We start from the raw sequence: 14744 nt of genomic DNA, 5'->3' as shown, positions 1-14744 counted from the left end.
CTCTTTGTGTGCCAAATTTATGTCGATGACATAATATTTGGTTCTACTAATCAAAAGTCTTGTGAAGAGTTTAGTAGGGTGATGACACAGAAATTCGAGATGTCGATGATGGGCGAGTTGAACTACTTCCTTGGGTTCCAAGTGAAGCAACTCAAGGACGGCACCTTCATCTCCCAAACGAAGTACACGCAAGATCTGCTAAAGCGGTTTGGGATGAAGGACGCCAAGCCCGCAAAGACTCCGATGGGGACCGACGGACACACCGACCTCAACAAAGGAGGTAAGTCCGTTGATCAAAAAGCATACCGGTCAATGATAGGGTCTTTACTTTATTTATGTGCTAGTAGACCGGATATTATGCTTAGCGTATGCATGTGTGCTAGATTTCAATCCGATCCTAAGGAGTGTCACTTAGTGGCGGTGAAGCGAATTCTTAGATATTTGGTTGCTACGCCTTGCTTCGGGCTCTGGTATCCAAAGGGGTCTACCTTTGACTTGGTTGGATACTCAGATTCCGACTATGCTGGATGTAAGGTCGATAGGAAGAGTACATCGGGGACGTGCCAATTCTTAGGAAGGTCCCTGGTGTCGTGGAACTCTAAGAAACAAACGTCCGTTGCCCTATCCACCGCTGAGGCCGAGTATGTTGCCGCAGGACAGTGTTGCGCGCAACTACTTTGGATGAGGCAAACCCTCCGGGACTTTGGCTACAATCTGAGCAAAGTCCCACTCCTATGTGATAATGAGAGTGCTATCCGCATGGCGGAAAATCCTGTTGAACACAGACGCACAAAGCACATTGACATCCGGCATCACTTTTTGAGAGACCACCAGCAAAAGGGAGATATCGAAGTGTTTCATGTTAGCACCGAGAACCAGCTAGCCGATATCTTTACCAAGCCTCTAGATGAGAAGACCTTTTGCAGGTTGCGTAGTGAGCTAAATGTCTTAGATTCACGGAACTTGGATTGAATTGTAGCATACATGTGTTTATGCCTTTGATCATGTTCATTCTGCATTTTGTTGCTTATTGTGGTGCTCAAGTTGTACAAACATTCCCCGGACCTCACAAGTCCTTGTGTAAGTGATGCACATATTTAGGGGGAGTTCTGCTACAACTTGACCCTTTGAGACTAACCATATGCTTGAGTTTGGTTGTTTTAGCCTCAAAGGAGGATTGAAAGGAAAAGGTGGACTTGGACCATACAAGACTTCCACTGCACTCCGATGAAAAGAGTAACTATTCCAAGTTCATCTTTAAACTCTTATTGCCTATTTGCTCTTAATTGAAGAATTTGGTGAGGCAATGGGGTTAAAGGGCCAAGATTGATCCCGGTTTGGTGCTTGATGCCAAAGGGGGAGAAAATAAAGGCCAAAGCAATAGATGGATCAGCTACCACTTGAGAAACTTTGAAAATAGTAGAATAGAGCTTTTGGTTTGTCAAAACTCTTGCATTGTCTCTTTTGTCAAAAGTTGGCCTCTTGTGGGGAGAAGTGTTGATTATGGGAAATAGGGGGAGTTTTTGAAATCTTTGATCAATCTCTTTTGGAATGACTCTCTTTATGCTTCAACATGTGTGTTTGACTTAGAGATAGAGATTTGAGTTTGATTTGCAAAAACAAACCAAGTGGTGGCAAAGGATGATCCATATATGCCAAAATTGAATCAAAATAAATTTGAGTTTTATTTGAAGTGATATTGCACATGTTCTAGTTGCTTTATGTTGTGTTGGCATAAATCACCAAAAAGGGGGAGATTGAAAGGGAAATGTGCCCTTGGGCCATTTCTAAGTATTTTGGTGATTGAGTGCCAACACAAGTGCTTAAATGTGAATTTATGCTCATGGATGGACAAAGTGCAAATCAAGAGTAAAGGTATGTTTCTAAGCCTTAGTACATTGGTTTTGTGTACTAATATACTTGTCTAAGTGTTAGAAACAGAAAGAAGAAGAAAAGAAAAGAGGTGAAAAAGGCTTGGCTGTGAACAGCCAAGACTCAGCTCAGTCTGGCACACCGGACTGTCCGGTGGTGCACCGGACAGTGTCCGGTGCGCCAGGCTGACTCGGCGTGAAGTGGCCGCTCTCGGGAATTCGTCGACGGCGTACGGCTAAAATTCACCGGACTGTCCGGTGTGCACCGGACTGTCCGGTGAGCCAACGGTCGGCCGGGCCAACGGTCAGCCGCGGAATCTGCGCGCGACACGTGGCCGGGCCAACGGTCGGAAGGGGGCACCGGACTGTCCGGTGTGCACCGGACATGTCCGGTGCGCCAACGGCTCCCAGATCTGCAACGGTCGGCCGCGCCATTTTAGGAAGGAAATCGGGCACCGGACAGTGTCCGGTGTGCACCGGACTGTCCGGTGCACCCGACGACAGAAGGCAAGATTGGCCTTCCAGATTTGCTCTCAACGGCTCCTAGCTGCCTTGGGGCTATAAAAGGGACCCCTAGGCGCATGGAGGAGAATACCAAGCAACCTTAGAGCATTCTTGATCATCCACACTCAGTCTTTGCGCATTCGTTTGTCATTCTCAGTGATTCGAGCTCCGTTCTAGTGAGAACTTTGAGATAGTCTTTTGAGCTCGATTCTTGGCCGTGTGTGTGCGCATTTTGCTGTGGATTTGTGTGTGTCGCTTCCCTCCCTTACTCCGTGCTTCTTTGTGAACTTCAAGTGTAAGGGCGAGAGACTCCAAGTTGTGGAGATTCCTCGCGAACGCGATAAGAAAAGAAAAGCATAACACTGTGGTATTCAAGTTGATCATTGGATCACTTGAGAGGAGTTGAGTGCAACTCTCGTCCGTCGGGACGCCACAACGTGGAGTAGGCAAGTTTTGTACTTGGCCGAACCATGGGATAAACCACTGTGTCTTCTCTGTGTTGAATTCCTTGTGGTTATCGTATTGTGCAAGATCTTCTCTCTAGCCACTTGGCATTAACTGTGCTAACGCTTAATCAAAGTTTTGTGGCTTAAGTTTTTAAGTTCTACAGGATCACCTATTCACCCCCCCCCCCTCTAGGTGCTCTCACCTCATTCCTCATGAAGTCGTTGAGCTCCTCTTGCATTACCACAACCTAGTCCGGATATCTAAGTGGGTCTTCAATCCTGTAAGGCTCAATAGAAGACACAAACGAGTAATGTTCACAGAAATAAGCAATACACGAGGGTGAGTGGTTACCCCCTTTTGAATATCACCAAGGATGGAGACGACGAGGTGGTCTCGTTGAATTGCTTGATGGACCTTGGGTGAGGTGGTCTTTATGCCTGAATATCTTGCTCATCCTCCTTTTCTTTCTCAACTTCATCTCCCCCTTGATCAATGCCATCATCTTGAGGTGGATCGTTAGCTTGAATTTGATCTTCTTCTTCCTGAGCTTGTTCCTCATATTGTGTTGGTGGAGATGCTTGAATGAAGGATGATGGTTAATCTTGTATCGGTGTAGGCTCCTCGAGCACTTGTGGGCATACATATCCAATGGACATGTTCCTTAATGCGGTGCACGGGGCCCCCTCCTCATCTAGTTCATCAAGATCAACTTGCTCTATTTGAGAGCTATTAGTCTCATCAAACACAACATAAAAAAACTTCAACTAATCCATTGGACTTGTTGAGGACTCTATACGCCCTTGTGTTTGAGTCATAACCAAGTAAAAAACCTTCTACTACTTTGTGAGCAAATTTAAAATTTCAACCTCTTTTTACCAAAATAAAAGCATTTGCTCTCAAAGACTAAAAAATAAGAAACATTGGGATTTTAACCAAAATAAAGCAGTTTCTATCCGAGGCTCACCGAGGTGTTGCAGACGGTCCGTCGAAAGGGCCTGGATGGTCTGTGCACAGGTGAAATTCTCCAAAAAGCTTCTCCTATTCGGAATAATCTACGGTATTCCTGACAGTCGAATAGAATTAAGATGATTGGACTTATGCACCTGAGAATCAATCAACTAGGTAAAGTAGTTAGTCCATTAGGTTGTGATGGTCATCAATAATCAAAATCAAATTAGAGAAAATGGCAAAGGCCATTTCCCTTCATGAGGGTCATCTGTTCACTGTCAAGCTTGCAGGTGTCTATTTGAAGCCCCTTGCTTGGTGTAGTTTCCTCATTTTTTTCTTCCGCTGCCTCAAAATCAATGGGTTGTGGCTCGGGAGTAGAGGTGGTCCCTTGCTCCAAGTTCCCAATGTGTTTGGGGTATTTGACCACAAGATCAAAGCTCACAAACTTTCCAATCACCTCCTCGGGATACATCTCTTCGTACCTAGCATTTACACGAATTAATTGTACTTGAGTAGGATTACAAAATACAAGTGACCTTAGGATGAGCTTGACGACTTCGTGGTTGTTCCACTTGGTTCTTCCGAGGTTCCGAACTTAGTTCACCATTGCCTTGAGCTGATTGTATATAGCTTGTGGCTCCTCTCCATTGTTGAGCATGAACCGTCCTTGTTCTCCCTCGATCATCTCCCTTTTGGTGATCTTGGTGACATGATCACCTTCATGTAGGACTGGGCAAAAAAACCCGCTACCCGTTACCCGAACCCGAACCCGTAATACCGGGTACCCAAAATTTATTTGGTAATTTCGGGTACTAACTTGTGAAACCCGAAATAATTCTAGGTAATTCGGGTAGCGCCAACCGGTACCCGAACAACCCGTACCCGAAATTCCTACAGCCCAACTGCCACTGTTACACGGCCGACCTAGGCCCACCAGGCAAACACTACGGTCGTCGTATGGGCAAAGCCTACAGCCGCACACGCACACCCCGCACGCCCACAAACGGCCAGCACAGAGCACACCGCCCGCAGCCCCGCACACCGCGCACGCCCGTCGGCCGTCGCCTTCGCCAAATCGCCATTCGCCGTCTTCCAAGTTCCAACCTCGCGGGAGGCCGGGGCCGGCAGCCATCAAGCCGCGCCATGTCTAGCTCCAGGCTCCAGCTGCGCTAGCCGCCAGGGCTCGCATCGCAGTGCAGGGGATCCCGCCATCTCGGGGCGCCGAGTCACCACCACGCGGTCGGCCGCCACCGAACCCAGCCGGCCACGCGCCCACGCCATCCTGCTCGGCTACTTCTGCCAATCTGCCATCCAGGTTAGGGTCACTAATCTGCTCATCCCTAATTCCCTACTGAGCAGACAGTAGAGCACATCCCTAACCCTAATCCGACCTCGCAGGCTCGCAGCAGGCAGCACGACAGTAGAGCACGCATACCTCATCGGTCGACACGACGACACCGACCGAGGAATCGAGCAACGTATGTATTTTTTAGCATCAGTAACTTAGTATATGTTGTCTAAACATCACTAACTTAGCAAGTTAGTATAAGGTTTGAGGTTTTTGCAGATGCCTAATAGTATCGATGATATAGTAGACATGGAATTGGAAAAAGAATCTATGGGTACTGCTACTCAATTTGAGCAAGCAACTATGGAAACAACAGGTGATCAGTCACAAACTATTTGCATCTCCTCTAGTCTTCATGTGACTAGTAACACCTTCTTTCATGAGATTGGAGAGATCCACTTGTTGATTCAGTCATGGATTAATAGTGTGGATCCTTTGCGAGTTTCAATGGGCTTGAGAATGAAAGAGAAATATGACAAGTATTGGGGAGTTTGGAATGAGCCACAACCAGAGAAGGATAGAGGGAAAGGAAAGGGTAAGGAAAAGGAGAACATCAATCTATTGATTTTTGTGGTTGCATTTCTTGATCCAAGATACAAGTTATCTTTGTACCATAAGATTACCATTGAAGAGATCTTTGGTGAGGACAGAGGACAACTAGTATGGTCTGCTATTAAGACATGTATCCGAGAACTGTTTAAAGAATATAGAAATATTTATGCACCAATTGAAGAATCAACAGATGAAACAGATTCAACTCAAGCAAAAGGTGCTCCAGGAGGGAAGCTGAAACAAGTTATTGCCAAGAAAATGAAGCTGACTAATAGTAGTAACAACACTACCAAATCAGAACTTGACAAATACCTATCTGAAGATTGTGAAGACACAGAAAAAAAAGATCGATATTCTCATTTGGTGGAAGGACAATGCACATAGATTGCCGGTTTTGGCTCACATGGCCCAAGATATCCTAGCTATACCAATATCAACAGTAGCTTCAGAGTCCGTTTTCAGCACAAGTGGGCGTATCTTGGATGATTTTCGTACTTCCCTTACTCCTTTCATGTTGGAGGCCCTTTTATGTACCCAAGATTGGCTAAGAAGGTCTACTCCCATTAACATACAAGAGAATATCGAGGAATTGACTATTATAGAAAAGGGTATGTTCCATTATTTTTTGTATGTATTTGATGTTTAACCATTTCTAATTGATAGCTCAATGCTTCCACTCCTTTAATTGTAGAGCTAATTGAAGAATTTGGTAATGGTGGCAAAGGAAAAAAGAACCGAGTCTACTTCCACTTCTAAGTCTCAAGCAACACATCATCAGTGAGCTGCTAATCTGCTATGAATTGTTTAATGTTTAAATAATTTTATACTCTTTTTTATTAATGCTAATCAGTGAACTGCTAATCTCGTGTACAGAATGGCAGGATAAACAACACAACAATAGCGGAATGGCTGCTAATCTGCTAATCAGCCTAATCTGCTGCCTGGTGAAGTGGAGTGCTGGTGGCTGCTGGTTTCTGCTAATCAGCCTAATCAGTGAGGTGGGCAGTTTCTGCTGGTGGCCGGTTTCTGCTGGAGTGCTGGTGGCTGGTGGCGTGGTGCAGTCGTGTAATGGTGCTGGGCGTGTATCTGTTTGTGCATCTTATCTGGTGTAGTGTGTATGCGTGAGCTACTGAGCTGGGCGTATGCATCTGTTTGTGCCGTGTCTGTCTGTCTGGACTCTGGAGTGTATGTGTGTGTGCCGTGTGCGACTGAGCATGTATGTTCTGGTTGCTGTTTTTAAAATTCGGGTAACACTTGAATCTTGAGAACTTGATTGTTTTGTTTGTGCGTCTCCTCTGGTGGCTGTTTTTAAAATTTAATTTGGTTGTTTCGGGAGTACCCGATACCCGAACCCGAAGTGTCGGGTACCCGAACTTTCGGGTACTATATTACCCAGCTGTTGGACACCAAAATGAGCGGACGGTCCGGCCCTTGGGCCCGGACGGTCCGCGTATCTCGAGATTAGATTAAACTCGAATGTTTATCCTTATCTCGTGCGTGGTTATCCATCTAATCACGCGAGAGTTTGTTGGCTATCTCTTAGGAGAAGGTCCAGACCTCCTCCCCTATAAATATAAAGGGGTACGGCCGATTGAGGACCCCCCGAACACATTCCAATCGAACCAATTACCTTATTTACTTTTCCTGCCCTAGGAGTAGATGTAGCATAGTTCTAGTTGTAGTCTTCCGCATATCTACCTCCACCCCTATTCGACTCTACGTCGTCTAGATCCGTCTTGGGTGGCCTGCCGATCCCAAGACGACCCTAGGATCTCACCCCTCCCGGGGGGCAAGATCTAGTTGTCCATCCAAGACCTCTTCCTCGAATTGATCTCTTAACTCCTAGGCGACTCCACGTCGTCTGGGGGACGCCCTGGGTGACCTGTCGACCCGGAGCACCATTAAGATCTCTTCCCCCCAGGGGTCGAGATCTAGATTCCAGCAAGGAGGAGGAAGACGACCCTGTTGCCAGGTCGCGGACCGTCCGGCCCAGAGCTGCGGACCGTCCGGCGTGACGCAGGGAAGACATCGCTCCTGCACCCAGGTCGCGGACCGTCCGGCCCTGTGCCGCGGACCGTCCGCGCCTGACCAGAGGGCACCGCCGCCGGTTCTTGTTGAGTGATTGGCGCCTCCAAAAAGGCGTCAACATACTTTTTGGTGACTCCGCTGGGGAAGAAGTTGCAAATCTACAAAATCAGGCTTACATGGCCGATTCTAAAGATCTCAACAGTGCTTCTCCAAACAGCAACACAAGGCTGACTAATTTATCGGCCGCTGAGCATAAAAGATTAGAAGATGACATGAAGAAAATAGACGAGGAGGCCCACCGACAAAAGGATCAGGTGCTCAAGGTGGCGGATAAGTGGTACCTCTCGCACTTCAAGGTAGACTGCCACCAGAAGACTGTCCAAGAGAGGGAGATAAACGCCGAGTATATGTTAGCCGTGCTGCAACAGCTCCCCACAATAGGTGATGCCAGGTCAGCCAATGATATTCCATCTATTAAAATTTCTTTTGATAATCGGATTAAAAGTATCACGGAGGATATAGAGAGGATGACACATGCATTAGGAAAAACTCACATGCCTAATTTTTTATCACATAAATTAGGCGATGAAACAATTGCGCCAAACACATCGGCGGCAAATGGGTTTCCCCAGCCATATTCTGGTATGCCGATGGACTCATATCTAGGACGACCGTCATCACCATCTTCGCTAAATGGTGAGTCAACCCTGGGCACGGCCGGACCGTCCGCACACAATTGCGGACCGTCCGGCCCTCCGTCAGACCGTCCGGCACCCTACGCCGGACAGTCCGGAGTTACACAAAGCCCACCACAAGGGTCACAGGTGTTGCCTGACGTGACCGGACAGTCCGAGGATATTACCGGACCGTCCGATCCACCCACAGACCGTCCGACTGTGCAGGTCGGACCGTCCGGAGCACCAGAAGTCACCTGTGATCCGCCTAGTGCGGAAGGCCGACATAAATATAACCGGCCACCCAAGCCCCAAGAACCAAAAAGGTCACATGAGTTTGTTTGGCCCACTAAGGCCAAACCTTCTGTTCGCTCTCACCCGCACTCGACACAAAAGGAAAAGGTTAAGTTCACATTTAATATTACTAAGTGTGATAAAATATTTGATGAGTTGCTTAAACATGGTAATATTAAATTATCACATATAATTCCTCCGGTTGAAGAATTAAAAGGGCGTATATATTGTAAATGGCATGGCTCCTTTCTTCATAACACCAATGATTGTGCTGTCTTTCGTCGGCAAATACAATCGGCTATAAACGAAGGCCGGTTGAGGTTTCAAAAGGAGGTAAGGATTGATAGGCCACCTGTCCCTGCCACCACATTAGAGCCGACAAGCAAAAAAGTCATAGTTCGGCCCTGTGCGGCCGATAAAAGCAAAGATAAAAATATCATCATTGGTGATCCCCGTACACCAAATATGTCACGCATAATGGTTACTCGGAAGACTCCGGACAAAAGAAAGACCGGAGGCACCGGGGGGCAAGCACGATCGGACACCCGATCACGGTCACCTGTCCTGCGTACGCTAGACGATCCGGGTACTAAGGCCGAACAGTCCGAGACAGTAGCGGACGGTCCGACTATAATGGTCGGACAGTCCGCAGACAGTCAGAAGCAGCAACCTCAGACCACCGGACCACAAGGTTCCAAAACAAGTGTTAGAAAACAAAATACTATTAAGACGTCTGGACGACTCAGTAGAGTCGGCCCTACTTTTGGTCAGTTGCTTGCCAAATATACGAAGAAAGCCGTTCCACACAACCGGCCAATAAAGCAGACGAAGTCAAAAGGGCGGTCTGTGCGAAAGCAAAAGCCGACTAAACGGACCCAAAAGGTAGCACAACCAAGATCGCCTTGTCATCCTCCTCCAGGGATAGCATGGTGCGTCCCGTTCTATCCATCGCCGATGTGTTGTCCTGCTCATGTGTGGGGTGGTACGGCGATGAATTTATATTACTGGCCCAATCCGTTTGCTTATTTGGGCTGGGGGGCACCACAAGTTTTTGCCTATTGATAGGTTGATCAGGTAAACATGGCCGAAGAGGATGCGATCCGAAACGGCCTCTGTGCATTAAAGTTCCATCAATTATTTATATTATCTGATCGCAAGAGCCGATGACTTGCATCGAGCTGAGTCCTTACTTCGGGAACAAAAGCTTATGAGATCAATTGTTTCCGAAGTTTTCACTGATGCTTTTGGTTCGCCAAGTTCCACCAAAAGGCAGGGGGGCATATGTTGGACACCAAAATGAGCGGACGGTCCGGCCCTTGGGCCCGGACGGTCCGCGTATCTCGAGATTAGATTAAACTCGAATGTTTATCCTTATCTCGTGCGTGGTTATCCATCTAATCACGCGAGAGTTTGTTGGCTATCTCTTAGGAGAAGGTCCAGACCTCCTCCCCTATAAATATAAAGGGGTACGGCCGATTGAGGACCCCCCGAACACATTCCAATCGAACCAATTACCTTATTTACTTTTCCTGCCCTAGGAGTAGATGTAGCATAGTTCTAGTTGTAGTCTTCCGCATATCTACCTCCACCCCTATTCGACTCTACGTCGTCTAGATCCGTCTTGGGTGGCCTGCCGATCCCAAGACGACCCTAGGATCTCACCCCTCCCGGGGGGCAAGATCTAGTTGTCCATCCAAGACCTCTTCCTCGAATTGATCTCTTAATTCCTAGGCGACTCCACGTCGTCTGGGGGACGCCCTGGGTGACCTGTCGACCCGGAGCACCATTAAGATCTCTTCCCCCCAGGGGTCGAGATCTAGATTCCAGCAAGGAGGAGGAAGACGACCCTGTTGCCAGGTCGCGGACCGTCCGGCCCAGAGCTGCGGACCGTCCGGCGTGACGCAGGGAAGACATCGCTCCTGCACCCAGGTCGCGGACCGTCCGGCCCTGTGCCGCGGACCGTCCGCGCCTGACCAGAGGGCACCGCCGCCGGTTCTTGTTGAGTGATTGGCGCCTCCAAAAAGGCGTCAACACCAGCGCAAATTCGGATAACACTTTCTAAAACCCGAACTTTTAATTACCCAAATAATCCGACCCAAAATTTTCGGGTAACCCGAATGCCCAGGCCTACCTTCATGCGCCATCTTGAGCACGTGGGTGGCCTGTACTTGTCGTGCACTTCCGCCACACAATAGAGTCCATATTGTTAATTATTTTAGAATAAAGACATCTGTTTAAGTATTTTGTTGTCTTTGTTCCTAAGACTAGATGCACAGGTACCTCTGTTCTGATTTAGAGCCACAAGAGAGTTAGGTTGTACGCATAGCTTACCGCCGCCCGCCCCCTCCCCTCCGTATGCGGCTACAAGAGCCAAAATTCTCTGCAGCGCTAAAATATCCAATTTGTAATTTGTAAGAGATAATATAAAAGGGGACACAATTTAACTTCATCTATATGTGATTTCACCATTTATCATCACATGTGAACACTTCATTGGAAAACAAATAATTAATAAAAATGTATGCCAAAAAATTATGCATCATGCTGGATTTTATTTTGTGTGCATTTTGTGACAACATAAAATAATTTGAAAAAGAAATATATTAAATTCCCGAAATAGAATTTAGAAAAATAAAAGGAGGTTCTATAATTTAGAAAAGAGAAAGGATATAAAAATATAAATAATATATATATATATAAATATCTCCAAATTTGGTACTTCTAGCTGCACAAATATGAGTTGTGAGTAATGAGCCACAAGCTTTGAGTTTAAGTTTGAATTCAAATTGAATGTGGAAATAGAGAAAAATAAGGAAATGAAAAAAAATAAAAAAGTCGCTTGGGCCTGGAAACCAAAATTTGGCCCACTCCACACTTCACCTCCCGCCAGCCCAAAGCCACCATGCCCGGACTCACTTACGCGTGGGGCCCAACTGTCAGCCGCCACCCGCTATCCCCTCTCACGCCCGCTCCCTTCGCTCCGTCTGTGACTGGTGGAACCTACCGTCAGAGCCGTCAACTACCTCCTGATCGTGGCGGGGTTTGTAATATCCAATTTGTAATTTGTAAGAGATAATATAAAAGGGGACACAATTTCACTTCGTCTATATGTGATTTCACCATTTATCATCACATGTGAACACTTCATTGGAAAACAAATAATTAATAAAAATGTATGCCACCAAATTATGCATCATGTTGGATTTTATTTATGTGCATTTTGTGACAACATAAAATAATTTGAAAAAGAAATATATTAAATTCCCCAAATAGAATTTAGAAAAATAAAAGGAGGTTCTACAATTTAGAAAAGAGAAAGGATATAAAAAATAAATAATATGTATCTATAAATATCTCCAAATTTGGTACTTCTAACTGCCGTAGCAAGAGGGTCACCGCCGGGCCGCCGTTCGCCATGAGCAAGGTGCTTTGCGGCATAATCCGCGGTAAGCCATCAAGCAATATGTTCACATTTTTACTTACATCGCATAGAACTGCTCGGGTTGTCGGTCGGAGCCTACCGTGGCTAGGCCATTGCTGGCCGGCTTCGCTTCGCGCCACCGCTAGTCGGGTGTCGCCGCCGCGCGTAGTCGGAATTGAGCGGCGCATGGTAACCGTTGCATCCATGAAGAATGGCGCAGATCTAGTCAACATACGAATGAGGGGAAAACAAAATCTGACCGTTCGATCGGGATCAGATAGGGGTTACTCATACTGGGCTTCATTAAATCGTGGACGTCGAATCTAGATCCAAGGGACGACGTAGCGTACCGGTTCGCGCAGTTTATGAATTAATCCAGGCGCTCGGTTTCTAATCTGACGGTCAGATATCCGCGATACCCTTTCATCCAGGCATTTTTGTTAAAGAACCCTCGGGAAACAGGGAAAACAACCCGCCGTCCAGGGAGTAGTGTTCACTGAGTCATGGGTTATTTTACGAATTGAACAATGTGTTTCTCTATTTTTTACGCCCAGTCCGGAGGAATAGAAAACTAAGAAAAAAATAATTAGAAATGATTTTTAGTATTAAATTAATTGCAGAAACTTGCTAAATTCATAGAAAATCCATATAAACTCCAACTTAACCCATTCCAGTTTCTAAAATTTTGTAATATTATTGTCTATCACATAAAGTCTCTGTTTTGTCATGAAAACGGTAAGAAAATTTATTTCCCACTTAATCCTATTTCAAGCACATAAAACCTTTGAAAGTTCATATCTTAAAATCTATAACTCCAAAATTAATGATTCTTGTTCCTAGGATTTTATTTTAATGTATAGATTATTATTGAGAGCACCTAGAGGGGGGGTGAATAGGTGATCCTGTAAAACTTGAAACTTAACTCACAAAACTTGATTAGGAGTTAGCACAAATAATGCCAAGTGGCTAGAGAGGAGTCTTAGCAAAGCACAATAACCACAAGAAGATCAATCACAGATAGACACAGTGGTTTATCGCGTGGTTCGGCCAAGTCCAACACTTGCCTAGTCCACGTTGTGGCGTCCCAACGGACGAGGGTTGCAATCAACCCTTCTCAAGTGGTCCAAAGACCCACTTGAATACCACGGTGTTTTGCTTTTCTATATCCCGTTTGCGAGGAATCTCCACAACTTGGAGTCTCTCGCCCTTACACTTTGATGATCACAAAGAAGCACGGAGTAAGAGAGGGATGAGCAACACACTCAAGACAAGAAATCACAGCAACACCACGCACACAAGTTGCAACAAGAGCTCACAACACGACTCAATGAGTTCACAACTCAACTAGAGCTCTAATTGCTATCGCAAGGAATCAAAAGCGCGAAATCGATGTCTTAGTGCTTAGGAATGCTTAGAGAATGTTCGGTGTACTCCTCCATGCGCCTAGGGGTCCCTTTTATAGCCCCAAGGCAGCTAGGAGCCGTTGAGTGCATTCCAGGAAGGCATTTCTTGCCTTCTGTCGCTTGGCGCACCGGACAGTCCGGTGCGGATTTCTTTCCCTCTTTGGCGAAGCCGACCGTAGGCGCTTTGGAGCCGTTGGCGCACCGGACACTGTCCGGTGCACACCGGACAGTCCGGTGCCCCCTTCTAGCCGTTGGCTCGGCCACGCGTCGCGCCCGGATTAAGCGGCCGACCGTTGGCTCACCGGACACTGTCTGGTGCACACCGGATAGTCCGGTGAATTATAGTCGTACGCCGTTAATTTCTTCCCGAGAGCAGCAAGTTCACCTGAGCCAGCCTGGCGCACCGGACACTGTCCGGTGCACCACCGGACACTGTCCGATGCACCTAGACAGAGCTGGCTTTGGCTGAACAAGGCCATCTCTCCTCCAATTCGATCTCTCTTGTTTCCAGCACTTAGACATAATATATTAGTCTCTAAAACAATGTAATAAGTCTGAGAAACATACCTTTATACTTGATTTGTACTTTGTCCACCATTTGACACTTAGGCACTTGTATTGGACACTAAATCACCAAAACACTTAGAAATGGCCCAAGGGCACATTTCCCTTTCAATCTCCCCCTTTTTGGTGATTTATGCCAACACAACATAAAGCAAGTAGAGGAAGTGTAAAATCAAATCAAATAAGAACTCAAAATTGTTTTGATTCAAATTTGGCATATCTGGATCATTCTTTGCCACCACTTGGTTTGTTTTTGCAAATCAAACTCAATTTCCTATCTCTAAGTCAAACACACATGTTGAAACATAAAGAGAGATATTTCACGAGAAATTGATCAAGGATTCAAGAACTCCCCCTTTTCCCATAATTAAGCCTTCTCCCCACAAGGGACCAACTTTTGACAATAATAGGCAAACAAGAGTATTTTTGACAAACAAAAACTCTAACTCGAGTATTTTCAAAATTCACAAGTGGTAGCTGATCCATTTATTGCTTTGGCCTTATTTTCTCCCCCTTTGGCATCAAGCACCAAAACGGGATCAATTTTGGCCCTTTAACCCCATTGCCTCACCTAAATCTTCAACTAAGAGTAAAAAGGCAATAAGAATACAAGGATGGACTTGGAATAAGTTACTCTTTCATCGGAGTGCAGTGGAAGTCTTGCATGATCCAAGTCCACCTTTTCCCTTT

The sequence above is a fragment of the Zea mays genome, chromosome 3, assembly GCF_902167145.1.
Source record: "Zea mays cultivar B73 chromosome 3, Zm-B73-REFERENCE-NAM-5.0, whole genome shotgun sequence".
Lineage (NCBI taxonomy): Eukaryota > Viridiplantae > Streptophyta > Magnoliopsida > Poales > Poaceae > Zea > Zea mays.
This window is presented reverse-complemented; position numbering follows the sequence as displayed.